Source organism: Narcine bancroftii, chromosome 1 (genome assembly GCF_036971445.1).
Source record: "Narcine bancroftii isolate sNarBan1 chromosome 1, sNarBan1.hap1, whole genome shotgun sequence".
Lineage (NCBI taxonomy): Eukaryota > Metazoa > Chordata > Chondrichthyes > Torpediniformes > Narcinidae > Narcine > Narcine bancroftii.
In genome coordinates this window covers 40,680,973-40,693,225 of record NC_091469.1, presented here as the reverse complement: position 1 = coordinate 40,693,225, position 12,253 = coordinate 40,680,973, and the positions used below count along the sequence as shown (strand labels likewise).

General features: G+C 37.9%; 1 protein-coding gene across 7 annotated transcripts in view; it reads left to right on the top strand.

The window, feature by feature from the left end:
* The window catches only part of ccdc171 (coiled-coil domain containing 171), a 378,891-nt gene that overhangs the window by 64,104 nt on the left and 302,534 nt on the right, over positions 1–12,253 (top strand). The window lies entirely within an intron of this gene.

The following is a 12,253-nucleotide window of genomic DNA, read 5'->3' as shown; positions in this document are numbered from 1 at the left end:
ATCGACTTGGGATTTGACACTCCAGAGAAAAAAAATCCACATTTGTTAAACTTATGCCTATAATTAATGCACTTCAATCTCGGCAGCATCCTGGTGAATCTCTTCTGTGTCTCATCAACACTTCCACGTCCTTGGTGCAGTGTTGGTGATGAGAATTACACACAATACTCCAAATGTGGACTGTACAGCTCCAACGTGACTTGGGAGTTTTTGTAATCAAAGCGCAACAGTTGTACTCAAAACTGTGTGGCCTTTGCCTACATATCCAATTGCGTTGCCATTTATCGGGAGCTTTAGATTTGTACCCCAAGAACCCTCTGTCCATCAATGCTCCTGCTACTTGATACATATTCTCTTTCATTTGACCTCGTAAAGTGCCACAGTTCACATTTGTCCAGATTAAACTCCATTTTCCACTCCTCTGCCCTTATTTCCAACTGGTTTATATCCTACTGAATCCTTTGACAACTTTCCTCACTATTTGCAAAGCTGCTAATAAGAAACAGCATTGTTTTTGTCAAGTTATCATTCATTTTTCTATGGAAACATTTTTTAAAAATAAAGCAAAGTGAAAGGATATTAACAATTCAGATGTCCTCAAAGGATCCACAGAGAGAAGATGTTTACAGCTTTGGTGTGGGTTTTCCTTCAGAATTGCTATGATCTGGGGAATACAAATTTATTACGAATGTAAAAAAAAGGCCTATGGAGCCTGCTCTATCTTTCAATAAGATAATATCTGATATGGCTATGGACTCTGTTCCTCCAACCCCACTCCCCCAACCCTTCATAACCCTCAATTCACTGCTATGTTAAAATCTATGTAACTGTCTTAAATATATTTATTGAGGCAGTTTCCACTGAATTTCACAGATTCACGACTCTGGGTGAAAAGTGATTCCTGCATCTCTGTCATAAACTCTGAATCTTGAGACTTTATCTTCTAATTCTAGATTCACCTACCAGTGGAAACAACTTTGTTGTAATTTAATACATGACATAAATAAGACCACTCTGCAAACTTCTGAATTGTAGGGATTATAATCCCAGGTGACTCAGTCTCTAGGCTAACTCCTTCATCTCAGAAATCAACCTGGGGAACTACCTTTGCATCGCCTCCAAAACCAGTACATCTTTCCAAAAGTAAAGAGATGAGAACTGCATGTAGTACTCCAGGTACTGCCTCACCAGTATATTTGCAGAAGGATCGCACCGCTTTTTAATTCAATCCCTCAAGTAACAAAGCTAACATTCTGTTTGCTATCTTGATAGCCTGTTGCATCTTCAAATCAACCTTTTGTGATTCATGCACAAGCACTCCCAATTCCCTCTGCACAGCAGCATACTTTAATCTTTCACTATTTAAATAAAAATATAATATTCTATTTTCCCTTCCAAAGTGGATGCCCTTGCGTTTACAAATATTTGATGTCAAATCTTTGCTCACTCATCTAATCTATCCATATCTTTCTGCAGACCTCCTTTTCACTTGTTTTCTCCTGATGTCTATCAATGGCAGATCCACTATAAGCTAGTTCATCGAGAGTAGATTTTTAAAAAAAAGGGTTTTTTTTAGACATACAGCCTGGCAATAGGCTACATCAGTCCTTTAGTCCGTGCAGTCCAATTTACATTCAATTAACCTACACCCCTGGTACATTTTCAAACAGTAGGAAAAAACTGGAGCCCCCGGGGAAAACACATGCCGACACGGGGAGAAAGTACAAACTCTTAAAAGTGCAGGATTTGAACCCCAGTCCCGATCGCTGGCGCAGTAAAAGTGTTGTGCTAACCGCTACGCCAACTGTGCTGCCCCTTGAAGGGATAAATGGTTGGAAGTGAAGATGGAGAAGAGTGAGGCCAGAGAGAGATTTGAAAATGAACATATGATTTTTAAGATTTGGGTCTCAAACATCTGAGCAAAAGTAAGGGTTGGGGCATTGGGAAGAGGTGTGCTGAGGTAGGATCAAAACTGGGTAAAGAAATATGGCGTGTTGGCCTTAAAGAATCAGAGGATTGAATTTAAGAACCATGAGATTCAGGAAAGGCAGGACCTGTTCTGATGGGATGGTTTGCATTTGAACTGGAGGGAGACAAATATCTTTGTGGGCAGGTTTGCTACTACTGCTCTGGTGGTTTTAAACTAGATCTGTGGGGGAGGGAAATTAGAGTGTTAGAGTTGATAGTAAGGTGGAAAAGGATAAAGGTTATCCGAGGACAGCACGTATAGACAGAAATCAGAGTTTTATAAATGACAGAAATGTTCTCGGGTATGTTTATTTCAGTGCAAGGAGTATTGTTGGAAAGGCAAATTAGGGCACGGATTGGCATGTGGAATTACAACATTATTGCAGGACTGGCAGCTCAATGTTCTGGGGTTCCATTGTTTCAGACATGATAGAGGGGGAGGGATGAAAGGGGGAGGAATGACATTGCTAGTCAGGGAAAATAACACAGCTGCACTTAGACAGTACACAAGCATATGGGTGGAGTTGATGAATGGAAACATGTGACCAACTGATAGGTTTGTATTATAGACCATCCAATAGTCAGAGAGAATTGGAAGAGCAAATCTGTAGAGAGATAGCAGACTGGTGTGAGAAACAAAAAGTTGTGATAGTAGGAGATTTTAACCTTCCACATATTGACTGGGACTTCCATACAGTAAAAGGGAGTTTGTCAAATGTGTTCAGGAAAGTTTTCTAAATCAATATATAGAGGTACCAATGAGGGAGGATGTAATACTGGATTTCCTATTCGGAAGCCAGACAGGCCAGGTGACAGATATATGTGTATGCGAACATTTTGGGTCTAGTGACTATCATGTCATTACTTTCAAGTTAATTATGGATAAGGATAGGTCTGACCCTTGAGATGAGATTCTAAATTGGAGAAAAGCCAATTTGTGGAAATGAGAAGGGATCTAGGAAGAGTGGATCAGAATAAGTAGTTTTCTGGTAAAGATGTGTTCAGTAAGTGGAAGACCTTCAAAGGTGAAATTTTGAGAGTGCAGAATTTGTATGTTCCTGTAAGGATTAAAGGCAAAGTTAACAGGCATAGGGAACCTTGGTTTTCAAGGGATATTGGTGATCTGGTTAAGAAGAAGAGAGAGGTGTATAGCGGGTTTAGGCAGCAAGGAGCAAATGAGGCACTGGAAGAGTATAGAAAATGTAAGAAGATACTTCAGAAGGAAATTCGGAAGGCAAAAAAATTTGAGGTTGCTTTGGTAGATAATGTGAAGGTAAACCTGAAGAGTTTCTACAAATATGTTAAAAATAAAAGGATAGTAAGGGACAAAATAGTTCCTCTAAAAGATCATAATGGTTGTATATTTGTGGTGCCTTATGAGATGGGCGAGATCTCAAACAGTTTTTTACATCATTTCTCAGGAAACTGGGACAGTGTATAAGGAAGGACGGGAGACAAGCAGTGGTGTCGTGGAACATACATTATAGAGATTAAAGAGGAAGAGGTTCTTGCTGTCTTACAGGGAATAAAGATAGATGAATCCCCCCGCGCCTGACATGATATTCCCTCGGATCTTGAGAGAGACAAGTGTAGAAATTGCACGGGCATTGGCAGAAATATTTAAAACATCCTTATCCATGAGTGATGTTGGATTGGAGGGTACCTCATATTGTTCCATTGTTTAAAAAAGGCTCCAGAAGTAAACCAGGAAATTACAGGCTGATGAGCCTGACATCAGTAGTACGCAAATTATTGGAGGGTATTCTGAGAGGTTGAGCATACAAGTATTTGGACAGCCAAGGGCAGATTAAGGATAATCAGCATGGCTTTGTGCATGGTAGGTCATATTTAACGAACAAGTTTATCGAGGAGGTTACCATTAAGTAGATGAAGGAAAGGCTGTGGATGTTATCTACATGCTCTTTAAGGCCTTTGGCAAGGTCCCACATGGGAGGTGAGTTCAGAAGGTTCAGACACTCGGCATCCATGGAGAGGTTGTAAACTGGATTTGAACTGGCTGAATGGGAGAAGACAGAGCATGGGAGTGGATGATTTCTTCACAGACTGGAGGTCTGATTAGATGTGTGCCTCAGGGATCAGTGCTGGGACCATTGTTTATATTAATGATCTGGATGATAATGTAGTTAATTGGATCAGCAAGTTTGCTGATGACAAAGATTGGAAGTGTTGTGGACAGCAAGAAAGGCTGTCAAAGCTTGCAGAGGGATCTGGACCAACTGGAAAAAATGATCCGGAAAGTGGAAGATGGAATTTAATGCAGAAAAGTGTGAGGTATTGCATTTTGGAAGGTCAAACCAAAGTAGGACATGCATAGTAAATGGTACGGCACTGAGGAATGCAGAGGAACAAAGGGATCGGGGAATATAGATACATAATTCCCTGAAAGTGGTGTCACAGATAGGGTTGTAAAAAATGCTTTTGGCCTTCATAAATTAAAGTATTGAGTATGGGAGTTGGGATGTTATGGTGAGTTGTATAAGACATTGGTGAGGCCATATTTGGAATATTGTGTGCCAAACTACAGGATGGATATCATTAAGGTTGAAAGAGTGCAGAGAAGATTTACTAGGATGTTGCTGGGTCTTCAGGAGTTGAGTTACAGGGAAAGATTAAACAGGTTAGAACTTCATTTCTTGGAGTGAAGAAGAAAGCAGGGAGATTTGTTAGAGGTTTGCAAAATTATGAGGAGTATAGACTGAGTAAATGTGAATAGGCTCTTTCCACTTAGTTTAGGAGAGATAAATACAAGAGGACATAGCTTTAGATTGTAAGGGGCAAGGATTAGGGGGAACATTATGGAGAACTTTTTCACTCGGTGGTGAGAGTGTGGAATGAGCTGTCATCTGATGTAATAAATGCGGGCTCACTCTTAAGTTTTAAAAATAAATTGGACAGATACCTGGATGGGAGAGGTCTGGAGGATTATGGAATGGGTGCAGGCCAGTGGGACTAGCAGTATGATGTTTTCAGCACAGACTATAAGGGCTGAATGGCCTGTTTTCTGTGCTGTAGCGTTCAATGGTTCTAAGTAATATTGAAAGTCTATAAAATTCTGATTAGACCACACTTTGCATTCAGTTCTGGACATGTCATTACAAGAAGGCTGTAGATGCTTTAGAGAGGGTTCAGAGGAGATCAAGTATATTGTCCTCTGATGGACAATAGACAATATGAAGAAAAAATGCACACACGCATACACAGTACACCCTACATAGAAATGACATGTATACATTGCGATTCAAAATAAATATATATAAAAATAATTTATGGGTTTCTAGGATTGTTCAACAGTCTCCCAGCCTGGGAGTCCTGGTTTTTATGCTCATGTACCTGTTCTTTGAAGGTAGTGTTTCAAAGATACTTTGGACTGGATGGTAAAGGTCCTCAATGATTCTCTGAGCTCTCTTTAAGCACCTCTCCCTGTATATATCATCAATAGAGGGGAGGAAGACCTCACTGATCTTCTCAGCAGTTTTAATCACCCTCCGTACTGACATCCTACTTGTAAGGGTGTTCCCTGGATTGGACAAGATGTCACAAGTTTGACAGAGCTAGGGATTTTTCTTTGGAACAACAAAGGATGAGAGGTATAAAAGATAATTAGTGACTTGGATGGGTGAGAAGTGAGCAGCTTTGTTTTTGGAGACCACAGCAAATATCATAGGACACCTGTTTAAAGTAAGTGGAGGAAAGCGCAAGAGAAATGTCGGAGGTATAATTTTTTTTTAATCTACTCAGAGTTGTGGGTGCCTGGAATACATTGCTAGGGTGGTGATTGCTGGTACAATAGGCATTCAAAATACTCTTACTCAGGCACATGGATAGACGGAAGGTTGGATGAGGGAGGCAAAAATTAGATACAGTAGTTGTCTAGTAGGTTTCCCATTGATTAGCACATCGTGGGCTGAAGAGCCTGTACTGTGTTAAAATGTTCTATGTTCTCAGTAGATGGCAGTATTAAAACAGACCCTTTGGTCCTATCATCATTTTGCATTTACGAGCACAGCCTGTACTCTAAAGTGCTTAAAAATCTTGGTGATAATTGCATATGATCTTGGAAGTTCTCTGGGTACAAATATTAGGGACAGAATGATTTAGTTCAGTCACTTGACGATAATTGAAACTGTGATCAGGAAAGGAGTTTGGGTGGTTTATTGTGGTTAATGATCTCATTTGGGAGTTTATATGTGTGTCAGTGCAGAAACAAGCCCTTTGGGCCATCTTGTTCATGCTGACCAGGGTCATCCCATTTGCCTGGGTTAGACATTTCTCCCTCTGATTCTTTTCCATCCATGTACCTTTCTAAATGCTTTTCAAATATTACAGTTGACCTGCTTCTACCACTTTGGCTTGTTCCACCATCCTTTGTGTGAAGAAAATCCCCTTCAGCTATCTTTTCAAATCTTTTCACCCTCACCTTAAATATATGCCCCTTAATTTTATAATTTTAGATTCACTTACTCTGAGGAGAAAAAGGCAATAACTATTTACATTATCTATGCCCTTGTGATTTTATAAACCTCTCTGGTTCTCCTCAGCCTCCCATACATCAGCCAGACTAACCAGTCTCTCCTTGTAATTCAATCTCACCAGTCCTGGCTTAATCTTCATGAATCTTTGCTGTACCCTTTCCAGCTTCATGTCTTTCTAAGAGCTAGGTGACCAAAACTTCACAAAATTCTACTGCACGTGATGTCTCGCCAACATTCGATACAGTTGTTCCAAAATTTGCTTCTGTTTTCTATGCCTTAACTAATGAAGACAAACATACCAAATCCTGCCTTCACCTCACTGTCAACCTGTGTTGCTACTTTGATGGAATTATATACCTATAACCCCAAGTCTATTTGTTCTGCAGGTCTCCCCACAACCCGACCATACACTGTGTAAGCCCTGTCTTAGTTTAACTGACCAAAGAGCAACTTCACATTTTTCAGTGTTAAATACATCTACCATTCCTTGGCCCACTCTCCTAGTTCATCTGGGTCCTGTTGTAATCTTGTATAACCTTCACTGTCCAAAATACCTCCAATTTTGGTGTCATCTCCATTGTAACCTGACATGCTAACTATATTTTCATTAAAGTTGTTAATGTAGATAATAAACAACAGTGTACCCAGCACTGTTCTCTGGCACACTTCTGGCCTCCAATCTGAGTACTAACCTTTCAATACCACCCTCTTTTTACTACCAAGGAGCCTATTCTGTATTCAATTGTCCAGCTTACCCTGGATCACATGCAATTTGTCCTTCCTACTAGCTTATCGTGTGGGACCTTGTCAAACTCATTGCTAAAGTTCAGGTAGACTAATATGTCCAGTTGCAGCTCTCATTTTTCTTTTATATCACCAGAATCTCAATTCCATCTTGATTTTTAAGATTTAAATAGCTACATTTTCCTTGGTAAAGATGGAGGTAAAATTATTATTTAACTCTACTTCTGTGAGTTGGTTTCCTTTAGGCCCTCCTTAAAAATCCCTTTTCTTATTCATTTGCTTATATTGTCATTTGGGTTTCTTTGTTTAATGCCAATCTTTCTCATGCCATATCTTATTTCCATTTTATCTATCTTCTGAGGACAGTCTGATGTCTGTCAATACTTTTGCTCTATCTTGCTCTGTTTTTGGTCATCCAAGGATCTCTAGCTTTAATTTTCCTACTCTCATCCCTCATGAGACCCTACTTTGAGTGTGTTGCTGAATGATCTCTAATGTTGAGGATTTGTTTTCTGCCATTAGTTTTGCATACAAGGCTTTGACTCCAGTTTACCTGAGTCAGATCTTGAAATTGGACCTTTCCATTTGACTAATGTTTCCATGACTAAACCCCAGAATCTGAGTTTGCACCTTTAATACTTTATTCATTTGGTCAGGCTTATTTCTAGAACTAAACCAAGCAAAAGCTGCCTTTTTCATTGTCCAAAATGTGTTGATCCAAATATTCTTTAAAATCAATTCAAGAACTCCTTCAACTCTGCCTCTCTTTGTTATTGCTATTTCCAACCCCCCTCCTCCCCCCTCAGTCAAAAACACCCCAGGTAACTATAATGATGTTTGCACATAGTTTTTTTTTAAAAAGAATTTATTTTTCACACTATGAACCATACTGACCAAAATACACACAAACATTTCCCTCTTGAATATACACAGTGTCATTTTTCTCCCCTTTTACCCCCCTCCCTCACCCCCCCTCCCCGCCCACCCAACTCCCAACACACATGATACATTAAACCCATTAAACAATGTCGTCACACAATGAAAATAAACAAGAAATTTGTGTCTTCTACTTTTAAATACTGGGTCAGATCATTTCGTCGTCTTCTCCTTCTGTCATTTTAGGCGGGTGGAGGTCCGCGGTAGGACTTCTCTATTGTGTTCCATGTACGGTTCCCAAATTTGTTCGAATACTGTGATGTTATTTCTTAAATTATATGTTATTTTTTCCAATGGAATACATTTATTCATTTCTATGTACCATTGCTGTATTCTCAGGCTATCTTCTAATTTCCAGGTTGACATAATACATTTTTTTGCTACAGCTAAGGCTATCATAATAAATCTTTTTTGCACTTCATCCAGTTTGAGGCGTAATTCTTTACTTATATTACTTAGAAGAAAGATCTCTGGATTTTTTGGTATGTTGCTTTTTGTTATTTTATTTAATACCTGGTTTAGATCTTCCCAAAACTTTTCCACTTTTCACATGCCCAAATTGCATGTACTGTTGTTCCCGTTTCCTTCTTACAGCGAAAACATCTGTCTGATACTGTTGGGTCCCATTTATTTAACTTTTGGGGCGTGGTGTATAGCCTGTGTAACCAATTATATTGTATCATGCGTAATCTCGTGTTTATTGTATTTCTCATAGTTCCGGAGCATAGCTTTTCTCATGTTTCATTCTTTATTTTTATGTTTAGATCTTGTCCCATTTTTGTTTAGGTTTACAGCTTGTTTCCTCGTTCTCTTTCTCTTGCAGTTTGATGTACATGTTTGTTATAAATCTTTTAATTATCATTGTGTCTGTAATCACATATTCAAAATTGCTTCCTTCTGGTAACCTCAGACTGCTTCCAAATTTGTCCTTCAAGTAGGTTTTCAGTTGGTGATATGCAAACATTGTACCGTGAGTTTTATCATATTTGTCCTTCATTTGTTCAAAAGATAATAATTTATTTCCCGAAAAACAATTTTCTATTCTTTTGATCCCTTTTCTCTCCCATTCTCTAAAGGAAAGGTTATCTATTGTTAAAGGGATTAGTTGATTTTGCATCAATATTAAATTTGGTAGTTGATAATTTGTTTTATTCCTTTCTACGTGAATCTTCTTCCAAATGTTGAGCAGATGATGCAGTACTGGTGAATTCCTATGCTGCACCAACTTTTCTTCCCACTTATATAGTATATGTTCAGGTACCTTCTCCCCTATTTTATCTAGCTCTAATCTGGTTCAATCTGGTTTTCCCCTTGTTTGATAAAAATCTGATAGGTATCTTAATTGTGCTGCTCTATAATAATTCTTAAAGTTTGGTAGCTGTAAGCACCCTTGTTTGTACCATTCTGTTAATTTATCTAGCGCTATCCTCGGTTTCCCCCCTTTCCATAAGAATTTCCTTATTATTTTATTTAGCTCCTTGAAGAATTTCTCTGTTAGGTGAATTGGTAATGATTGGAATAGGTATTGTATCCTTGGGAAGATATTCATTTTAATACAATTTACCCTTCCTATCAGTGTTACTGGTAAGTCTTTCCAATGCTCTAAGTCATCTTGTAATTTCTTCATTAATGGCTGATAATTTAGTTTGTATAGATGGCCTAGATTACTATCTAGTTGTATACCTAGATATTGAATTGCTTGTGTTTGCCATCTAAATGGTGATTCTTTCGTAAACTTTGTGAAATCCGCATTATTCATTGGCATTGCTTCACTTTTATTTACATTGATCTTGTACCCCGATACTTTTCCATATTCCTTCATTTTCTTATGTAATTCTTCTATTGATATTTCTGGTTCTGTTAAGTATACTATGACATCATCTGCAATAGACTGATTTTATATTCCTTCTCTTTTATTTTTATCCCTCTTATTTTATTTTCTGTTCTTATCAGTTCTGCCAGTGGTTCTATAGCTAACACGAACAGTGAAGGAGATAGTGGACATCCCCGCCTAGTTGATCTGCTTAATTTAAATTGGTTAGATATATATCCATTTACTGTCACCTTCGCCAATGGTCCCTTATATAATGCTTTAATCCAATTAATATATTTCTCTGGAAGGTTGAACCTCTGTAGTACTTTGAATAAATAATTCCATTCTACTCTGTCAAAGGCTTTCTCTGTGTCTAAGGCAACTGCCACTGTTGGCGTCTTGTTTCCTTGTATTGCATGGATTAAGTTAATGAACTTACAGATGTTGTTCGTTGTTCGTCTTTTCTTAATAAATCCAGTTTGATCTAGTTTGACTATTTTTGGTACACACTCGGCCAATCTGTTTGCTAATAGTTTAGCTATTATCTTATAATCTGTGTTGAGTAGAGATATTGGCCTATACAATGCGGGTGTTAGTGGATCTTTCCCTGTCTTTGGTATTTCTGTAATTATTGCTGTTTTGCATGAATCTGGCATGCTTTGTTTTTCTTCAATCTGGTTCATTACTTCCAGGAGAGGAGGAATTAATAAGTCTTTAAATGTTTTATAGAATTCTATTGGGAGTCCGTCCTCTCCAGGCGTTTTATTGTTCGGTAGCTTTTTTAATATATCCTGTATTTCCTCTATTTCAAATGGTTTTATCAATTTGTTTTGCTCCTCTTCTTGCAATTTCAGTCGTTCAATTTTAGCTAGAGATTCATCTATTTTGTCTTCTTTCCCTTTGTTCTCAGTTCGATATAGTTGCTCGTAGAATTCCTTGAAGTTTTCATTGATCTCTGTTGGGTTATATGTAATTTGTTTGTCCTTTTTCCTTGATGCTAATACCGTTCTTTTAGTTTGTTCTGTCTTAAGCTGCCAAGCTAGTATTTTGTGCATTTTTTCTCCTAGTTCATAATACTTCTGTTTTGTTTTCATTATGTTCTTCTCCACCTTGTATGTTTGTAGTGTTTCATATTTTTTTTGTCTGCCAATTCTCTTTTTGTTGTATCTTCCCTTATTGCTAATTCTTTTTCTGTACTTGCTATTTCCCTTTCCAGCTGTTCTATTTCTCGATTGTAGTCCTTCTTCATCTTAGTTACATAACTTATCTGCCCTCTGATGAACACTTTCATTACATCCCATAGTATAAACTTATCTTTCACTGATTCCGTATTTATTTCAAAGTACATTTTAATTTGTCGCTCAATGAATTCTCTAAAATCCTGTCTTTTAAGTAGCATGGAGTTTAATCTCCATCTATACGTTCTTGGTGGGATGTCCTCCAGCTTTATTGCCAATAACAGGGGTGAGTGATCCGATAACAATCTAGCTTTATATTCTGTTTTTTGAACTCTCCCTTGGATGTGGGCTGACAACAGGAACAGGTCTATCCTTGAGTATGTTTTATGTCTACCCGAATAATATGAGTATTCCTTCTCCTTTGGGTCAACACCATATATCCAAAAGTTGGATTTCCTGCATCGATTTAACCATAAATTTGGCTACTTTGTTCTTTCTGCTAGTCTTTTTTCCAATTTTATTCATCTTTGAGTCCAAATTAAGGTTAAAATCCCCTCCTATCAGTATATTCCCCTGCGTATCTGCAATCTTCAAAAAGATATCTTGCATAAATTTTTGATCTTCTTCATTAGGAGCATATACATTGAGCAAATTCCAAAATTCTGAATATATCTGACACTATCATTACATACCTCCCTGCTGGATCTATTATTTCCTCCTCCAGTTTGATTGGTACATTTTTATTAATTAATATAGCTACTCCTCTCTTGCTTTTGAATTATATGATGCTGCCGTTACGTGCCCTACCCAATCTCTCCTTAATTTCTTGGGTTCCAATTTATTTAGATGTGTTTCTTGCAAGAATGCTATATCAATTTTTTTCTTTCTTCAGTAAATTTAACAGCCTCTTCCTTTTGATTTGGTTATGTATTCCGTTAATATTTATAGTCATATAGTTCAACATGGCCATTTCATACTTTGTTTACTTTCCACTTCCTCATCACCACCTTTCCTCCTTATCCATTTCTGTTTTTTTTTTGAACACAGTGTAAGACAACACTTCTAAAACATAAAATATTTTCTCTATTCCCACATCTAAAATTTCCTTAACCCCAAGTGCC